Source organism: Oryctolagus cuniculus, chromosome 4, assembly GCF_051225735.1.
Source record: "Oryctolagus cuniculus isolate XC-2025 breed Fujian yellow rabbit chromosome 4, ASM5122573v1, whole genome shotgun sequence".
Lineage (NCBI taxonomy): Eukaryota > Metazoa > Chordata > Mammalia > Lagomorpha > Leporidae > Oryctolagus > Oryctolagus cuniculus.
Window position 1 is genome coordinate 150,674,300 of NC_142870.1, and position 8,545 is coordinate 150,682,844.

The window sequence follows — 8,545 nt, forward strand, 5'->3', positions numbered from 1 at the left end:
TCTCTTGTTAAAAATTGAAATTTTAATGAGAGAAGAGCAAAAGCACTATAGGGAGTCACCAAGACTACAGTGTATCAAACAGAGACACTGCCAATTAAGCAGGACATTTTCCACTCTTATCTCTGCTCCCAGAATGAGACGACACTGTTGCAAAATCTGTCCCTTGAAGATGGCAGTGCAGAGGCCAGAGAGCAGGCAGCCTGGACGAGAGTGGGAGGACAGAAGGTTCAAGGAGGTTGAACTCGAGAAAAACAGCCCTCACGAGGTCGAGAACACCGGGAAACTATCGTTTATGTCAGTGGGCTTTGTGACTCATTAGTGACAGGCACCAAAAATACAGGAATGGGTGCTTCCGGGAAAACAAGTTATAAAGTTCTGAAGATTATCTGAACAATGAACTTATTGGACCAAAAGTGGAGAAAACAGGGGTATTGCAGGGATAGATTGGGGGGTAAGATTCGGAGAAGGAGGTGTAAAATCCTAAATCTTCATCCCCCATAGTAAGAAACCAACCGAGAACAGATAAATCCATCTCATTTTTCTTCCATCCCTAAAAATACCAACACCTGCTAGGAAAAACACCAGCAAAGATGCTCAGACGGTGTCTGAGAGAAGCCTACCTAAAATAAATTGCACTCATTTTGTGCAAACATTTCGATAGCATCTTGACTTAAATCCTGTCTCCACCAATGATTAGCTACGGAACCTCTCACAAGTGACTTCACTTTGCCAAGCCGATGTTACTTGTCCTATCCATAAAAAGGAACCAACACTATTCCTTGCAGGGGTTGTGGACACGTTTACAAGAGATGATATAAATGAATGTCTAGTACAATGCCAGGTCCTAGAAAAATGCTTAATAAAATACAGTTCCCCACAGGGACATCCCCCCAGCCCACCAGCCAACCACACATCCTCTCTCCTCTGGGGATGGCAGCGGCTCAGCCTTTACCTGCATCTAATAATGATGAGGTGTCTCATGCAACCTGGGAAACTCCACTTTTTCAAATGGAAAAATCATTATATCAAAGGAGGAAGTCTATCTCTAAAGGCTTTTTTTTTTTTATCTAAGTGGAATATTACAGCAGGTTGTGAAGGAGGCAGAGAACAATATAAGCTTCTCTTTCCTCATGACGAAGACCCCTCTTGGAAATGTTCCAGGGTCACACAACCGCAGAGTCCAGCCAGCACTGCCCTGAGCCCACTGAGAACTACTGGAAGGAACCAACTACGTGGGGCACAGAGCAACTCCTACCAGAAAGCACTGACCTGCAAGCCTGCCAGACCTGGTCTTCCTCCTGACCCCTAAGAACAGGAAGGACGCAGCGATCTTAGAGAATGGAACGAAGCAGTCACGACACACCCTGCCCACCTCCCTCCTCCGCCAACATGGTGAGCTAAGTCCCACCAGCAGCTGCACCCCTCTGAGGGCCAATGCTAACTGTTTCTCCCTGAGGACCGGGGAAATGAGAACTCCTCTAAAAAGTAAGAGGTAAAGAATGGATCTGTTTAGATGGCACATACTTGTGGATTCATTCTGAACACTGTCCAGCTCAAAAGTCATTAGATAAATGTGGCTATTAAATTTCAATCAGGCCGGCGCCGCGGCTCACTAGGCTAATCCTCCGCCTAGCGGCGCCGGCACACCGGGTTCTAGTCCCGGTCGGGGCGCCGGATTCTGTCCCGGTTGCCCCTCTTCCAGGCCAGCCCTCTGCTGTGGCCCGGGAGTGCAGTGGAGGATGGCCCAGGTGCTTGGGCCCTGCACCCCATGGGAGACCAGGAAAAGCACCTGGCTCCTGGCTCCTGCCATCGGATCAGCGCGGTGCGCCGGCCGCAGCGCGCCGGCCGCGGCGGCCATTGGAGGGTGAACCAACGGCAAAAGGAAGACCTTTCTCTCTGTCTCTCTCTCTCACTGTCCACTCTGCCTGTCAAAAAAAAAAAAAAAAAAAAAAGAGAGAAATTTCAATCAACAGGGCTGGTGCTATGGCAGATAAAGCCACCGCCTACAGTGCCAGCATACCATATGGGCACTGGTTCAAGTCCCAGCTGCTCCACTTCTGATCCAGCTCTCTGTAATGGCCTGGGAAAGCAGTAGAAGATGGCCCAGGTCCTTGAGCCCCTGTACCCACATGGGAGACCTGGAAGAAGCTTCTGGCTCCTGGCTTCAGATCAGTGCAGCTCTAGCAGTTGAAGCCATCTGGCTAGTGAACCAGCGGATGGAAGACCTCTCTCTGTCTCTCTCTCTCTCTGTGCCTCTGCCTCTCTGTAACTCTGCCTTTCAAATAAATAAATATTAAAAAAAAAACTTAAATCAACCAAAATGAAATAAAACGGAATATTCAACTCCTCAGTTAACACTGTCCACATTCCAATGTTGAAGAACTGCTTATGGTTGGTGGCTACCGTATTGGACAACACAGATACAGAATATATCCACAATCTCAGGAAGTTGTGTTGGCCAGCACTTCTCAAGAAGCAAATGGCACTGAATACAGGTGTCTCAAAATGTCAGTGTCGTGGGTATCTTTCCCCAAAGATTGTGCCTCAGAGAATTCCCTGGGATGGCAGTTACGCATAACCTCCACAAGCCAGGCTTACTGTTTGAAAATCCTGGTAGCTCCCTCTCCACCTGTGCCAAACAGGGTCCCAAGTAGGAGACGCAGCAGAAGTAGAAGATGTGTGCTCATGGCATGCTTAACACGCAGCGTGCAGTGGACGAAGAGGAGAGGCTACTTCACACTGACGACATCTCCAGTCTTGTTCCCCTCAGGGATCAGAAGTGGGACCAAGTGAGTCCAGGGGCTGGCACTGTGGCACAGTGGGTAAAGCTGCCGCCTGCAGCGCCTGCATCCCCTGTGGGCACCGGTTCGAGTCCCAGCTGCTCCACTTCCGAGCCAGCTCTCTGCCATAACCTGGGAAAGCAGGAGAAGATGGCTCAAATCCTTGGGCCCCTGCACCTGCATGGGAGACCCAGAAGAAGCTCCTTGCTCCTAGCTTCGGATCGGTGCAGCTCCAGATGTCGCGGCCATCTGGGGAGTGAACCAGCAGATGGAAGACCTCTCTCTCTCTCTGACTCTCCTCTCTCTGTGTAACTCTGACGTTCAAGTAAATAAATAAAGCTTTAAAAAAAAAGAAAACAAAACTACACTGTTTATCCAGCTCTTATTTATAATAGGTTAAGTTCTGAAAAAATGTAAGTATCCCACATTATGAGAGAAGTAGTAATGACATTATCATAGAAACACTTATTGAAATAGTATAAAACAACTTCAAATGTTTGTCAAAGTTTATAAGGTAAAAAACTGTTCTAGGGGCCAGCGCTGTGGCGTAGCAGGTAAAGCCACCACCACTAGTGCCGGCATCCCGTATGGGTATTGGTTCGAGTCCTGACTGCTCCACTTCCAATCCAGCTCCCTGCTATGGCCTAGGAAAGCAGTGGAAGATGGCCCAAATCCTTGGGTCCCTGCACTCGTGTGGGAGACCCGGAAGAGGGTCCTGGCTCCTGGCTTTGGATCAGCACAGCTCTGGCCATTGCAGCCATCTGGGGAGTGAACCATTGGATGGAAGACCTCTCTCTCTCTCTCTCTCTCTCTGACTCTCCTTCTCTCTCTGTGTAACTCTTTCGAATGAATAAATAAATCTTAAAAAAAAAAAAAAGAAAACTGTTCTAAATGTTATTCTTTCAAAGTCTGCTAAATTGTGGGAAGGAAAAATGTACCCTTAACATGAAAAAGAGAAAAATGATGATTCTTCATGGTTTTTTAAAGATTTATTTTTATTTATTTGCAAAGCAGAGTTACAGAGAGATGGTAGAGACAGAGAGAGAGAGGTCTTCCATCCAATGGTTCACTCCCCAGATGGCTGCAATGGCCGGAGCTGAGCCGATCCAAAGCCAGGAGCCAGAAGCTTCTTCCAGGTCTCCCACGTAGGTGCAGGGACCTAAGGACTTAGGCCATCTTCTACTGTTTTCCCAGGCCGTAGCAGAGAGCTGGATCAGAAGAGGAGCAGCCAGGACTAGAACAGGCACCCATATGGGATGCTAGCAGCTCAGGCCAGGGCTTTAACGTGCTGCGCCACAGCACTGGTCCCGATTCTTCATGTTTTAAGATTGTACTAGAGTATATTTTAAAAGATTTATTTATGTATCTGAAAAGCAGAGTTTCAGACCCACAGAGAGACACAGAGCTCTTCCATCTGCTGATTCACTCCCCAAATGGCCAAAACAGCCAGGGCTGGGCCAGGCGAGAGCCATGAGTTTCATCTGGGTCTCCCATATGGGTAGCAAGGCCCCAAGCACTTGGGCCATCTTCCACTGCTTTCCAAGGCACGTTAGCAGGGAGCCGGATCAGAACTGGAGCAGATGGGACTCAAGCATTGCAGAAGACAGCTGAACCCACTGCACCACGACACCAGCCCCTAGAATATGTTTTAGTAAGCCCACGGGACCCTCCTCTGTCTTGCTCCAGGAGAATAACTGCCATCCATGTTGGGAAAGTTTAGGAAATTAATGGTTTCCTAGATTACCAGAACCATTGATCATTTGCAATCTACATTTTACTTTTCTAATATTCCCCAAATTCTGTGTTAAGTATTAATTTATGCACTTTCCTAAAATCTAGGTTGCATGTGGGAGAAGGACATGGGTCTGGATAGAATTAAGATTCTTTTTCTTAGCAGATTTATCATTTTCTCACTTCAGAAGGAATTAGCATATTGCAGTGATGAGCGTGAACAAATAAATTGGGCAGATGCTAGAACCACTGGGGAAAAGACTGTTGTGAAAGAAGAAGGTTACCGTTCTGAGGATCATTTCCCAGATTACTCATTCATCAGAAGGCGGGGAATTATGTCCACAACGGAGAAATCTGGCGAGCATCATCTAAACCGTTTAGCACACGCTAAATTCCACTCACCGTGACACCAACTGACATAGGCTTCCTCCTAGTCATTGAGAGGGGCACAGCATTCATACATCTCCTGCCAACAAGGTTTGGTCTGACCAGACCTATGGAGAAACAATAAGGCAAGCCCTGCTTGAGGGATGCTAATCAAGATAACTGGTCTGGAATGCCAGCACCATGCAAAAAACCAGCAAGTGAGCAATCGCTGTGATGAAAGGCTGCTGAACAGGCAGACAAGCAGATGTACTGCATAAGCCTGGGCTGGAGCTGATAGCACCCACAGCAAACAGCCTTAAAGAGGCTCGGCGTGGTGGCGTAGCAGGTAAAGCCACCACCTGCAGTGCCTGCATCCTATATAGGCGCTGCTTCATGTCCTGGCTGCTCCATTTCCGATCCAGCTCTCTGCTATGGCCTGGGAAAGCAGTGGAAGATGGCCCAAGTGCTTGGGACCCTGCAACCACGTGAGAGACCTGGAAGATGCTCCTGTCTCCTGGCTTCAGAATGGCCCAGCTCTGGCCATTGCTGCCATCTGGGGAGTGAGCCAGCAGATGGAAGACTCTCTCTCTGTTTCTCCCTCTCTGTACTCTACCTCTAAACTGAATAAATAAATAATAAAAAGAAAGCATCTATAAAGGACCTTATTGAGGTGTTTTACACTGCATGTTTGTGTTCCCTTCAAAACATGTGTGTGTTGAAACCCTAACCCCCCACTCCTGTGACAGAATCAGGAGGCGGGGCCACTGGGAGGTCATTTAGGTCTTGAGAGTGGAGCTTCATGATGGACTTTGTGCCTGGAGGAGCCCTCTAGCTCTCCTCCTGCTATGGGAGGTGCAGGTCAGAAGCAGCCATCTAACCAGGAAGGGAGTCTCCCCTCCTCGGGGGCCACATCTTCCAGTGCCTGGATCGAGAAACCAGCCTCCAGGACTTGAGAAATAAGTCAATGATATTCTGTCCCAGAAGCTTGGGCTTATGAAGATGTGAGGCAAGTGGGAAAATCTGAAGACTATTAGAAAATAATAACTGAACAAATATTAAATTTCTTGAGTGTAATGACTTTATTATGCTTCTATGGAAGCATGAGCCTTTTGTTCAGATATTCTTATTGCATTCTTAGAGGTAAAGTGTCACAATGCCCTCATTTGGCTCAGCAATACATACGCATGCATGTATGTGTATATGTTTACATGTGTGTATGTACTAAAAATCAGAAAGCTCATTTGGCTAAATGATCACTGGTGTTCATTCTTGCAACTGCAGGGCTTTTTTCTGTAGATCTGAAAGTTTTCAAAGTGAAAAAATAGGGTAAGAATAATGCAAGCTCTTCATGAACTCTTCCAGGATTCGAAGCTTAAAGAAGAAGTGCATGATCTCTGATGATGCATATTTTACAAACCTGGACTCAGACTGTCACCTGCTTTTTTTCATTTACTCTCTCTTTCTCCTTGTCACTCTGCCTCTCAAAGAAGTAAAATAAATCTTAAAAAAAAAAAAGACATAAGCCTTCACTGATGTGTGCTATTGCCCTTCCTAAAAGGTAGAATTGGTTTTTATTCTCCCCAAAAGCGTTGTTATTACACTTCCGACTGACATAACTAGTTTTTCACTCCTTTCCCAAAACTAGGAATATAATCGTTTCTTTGCTTGATTGGAAAGACCGCTGCAACAAGAAACCTTCTCCATCCACACTGCAACCCTGAAGCCGCTGGTTGGGTCTTTCGAGAAAGAATATCAAGGAGAGACTGCCCCCTGGAGGGCTATCACATAATAGCACTTCACATTCACCAGCTGCAGGCTTATGTAACTGGTGGGCGTGACTTCTGCTCCCCAAGTCTATTCCAGGAATATTTAGTTAGCACCCTTCGTTGAGCCCAGAATGGAAGCTGAAACCATGGAAAACACAAACGCAATGTGACATGCCCCGGGGGTTACAGTGTTTGCACGCACGACTCAGGAATGTGATGTTTGAAGCTAATCCTTGGCTGCACTCAGCGAGGGAGACGTGTGAGAGCAGTGAGGCTGTCGTGGCGGTGAGGCCGCAAGGAGAACACCGCGGGACACTATTTGGAGCCTGGGTGCAGACCTTGAGCAAACCGTGGAATTCAGCTCCGTTCATTCACAGCCCTGCTATTCCTTCCACAGCCACCACCGACTCATGGAAACCGATGCTTCCCATGATCTTGCCACCTCCAGACACAGGCCTAGATGGGTTATGGGTAACTTCTCTGCTGTGCCCTTAGCTCAGTCCCAGAGCAGATGGAGTGGCCGTACACAGGGTTCCCCAATCTCTACTCACCAAAGGAGCACTTCCCACGGGTTTGTCCCAAACAGCTGTCATCAATGACAAGATAGGTTATTTTTACAGCACGTTCTGGCCGTTTTCTCTCATAGCTACATAATCGTGATCTCACTGCAAACTGGGCTTGACTCAGGCCCAGGGCATACACAAAATGGATGCTAAGTAGCCACAACCTAGGGAGAAAGCCCAGGTCCCACGAGGCTGGAGTTTTAAAGAAGCAGAGGTCGCCCTCTGTTGCGAGCACTTCGCTCTGCAGATTTCATTCCTGAAAATTAGGAATGATGAGATGTGAGGGCTGAGGCGCTTGGGCTAATTTAGTCATTTTTCATAATCATGCATTTTAATGTCTGAGACATAAAAATCTCAAAATGATTTCCAAGAAGTTAGCATCTGTCAAGTTCACAAGTCTTTTCCTTCTGTGGTGTCTTCTATCACAATGCTTCTAGTCTTCAGAACTAGACTGGGATCGCATCATTAAAACGGCGGCACCTGATTCTATCAGCACCAGCTGGGCTTCTGTCCCATCCCCCGCTCCAAGCAAACGGAAACCCTCTTACCAAATGCCCACGCCTTCCTTTTCCTCCCTTAGGGCCCTGGGTGCCCCTGGCAGTTCCAGGATCCCCCTGAGAACACAAAAGGCTGCAGGCTGCTTACCTGGAATAGAGAGCATTTAAAAAAGGAAAAGACATTACAGGAAGAATGATTTAAGAAAGAAAAGCCCTACCAGTGTGGACGCTCATCATTGTCTGCACCTGCTGCGTAACCCCGGGCACTCAATGCAATTAAAATCCCAACCTCTTCAAGAAGCCTAGCTTTCTATAAAATGAGTTTGATATCGGACTGCTTATTTATAATTTTCAATATTAATGAGCCTGTGGGCTCTTGCCACATATTCATAGCATTCTGAATACTGCCTCAAATAGACCAGACAACATGGTAAGTTTTTAAGGATTTTATTCAGTGAGAGAAATCTGCAGGAGAGTGAGGGCTTTATTTAGGGGAGAAAGAAATTTAGAAGCTAAGTTGGGTCCATACCAAGCTGAGAGCAGGCCTGAAGCAAGCCATGATAAGCATGCAGGCAGGAAGGCGCGGGGCTCACGGTGTCTCGGGCCTTTTAGTCACTCCCAAAGGGGCGTGGTTATATAGTCTGATTGGCAGGTGGGCGAACAGGTGGGAGTCAGGTAGACACAGGAGATCACACAGGGGGCGTGGTCTGCCAGCTCACAAACCTAATTGATGTTATCCCATGTTCCTGCCTACAACTTACCCTCTCTTGCATTTCGTTTTTCCCATATGAATTTTATCTCCTGCACCAGGCAACACACTTCTTGTTGGTCATAGCCATCAC

The 8,545-nt window shown here is 47.2% G+C and overlaps 1 long non-coding RNA gene across 1 annotated transcript in view; it reads right to left on the reverse strand.

Moving 5' to 3' along the window:
* LOC149127173 (uncharacterized) overlaps positions 1–7,666 on the reverse strand; it is a 34,859-nt gene extending 27,193 nt beyond the window's left edge. Inside the window, exon 1 of the long non-coding RNA XR_016232983.1 lies at positions 7,195–7,666. This is a non-coding gene — a long non-coding RNA (uncharacterized LOC149127173). The remainder of the gene's footprint in view (positions 1–7,194) is intronic.
* Between the last annotated feature and the right edge of the window lie 879 nt (positions 7,667–8,545).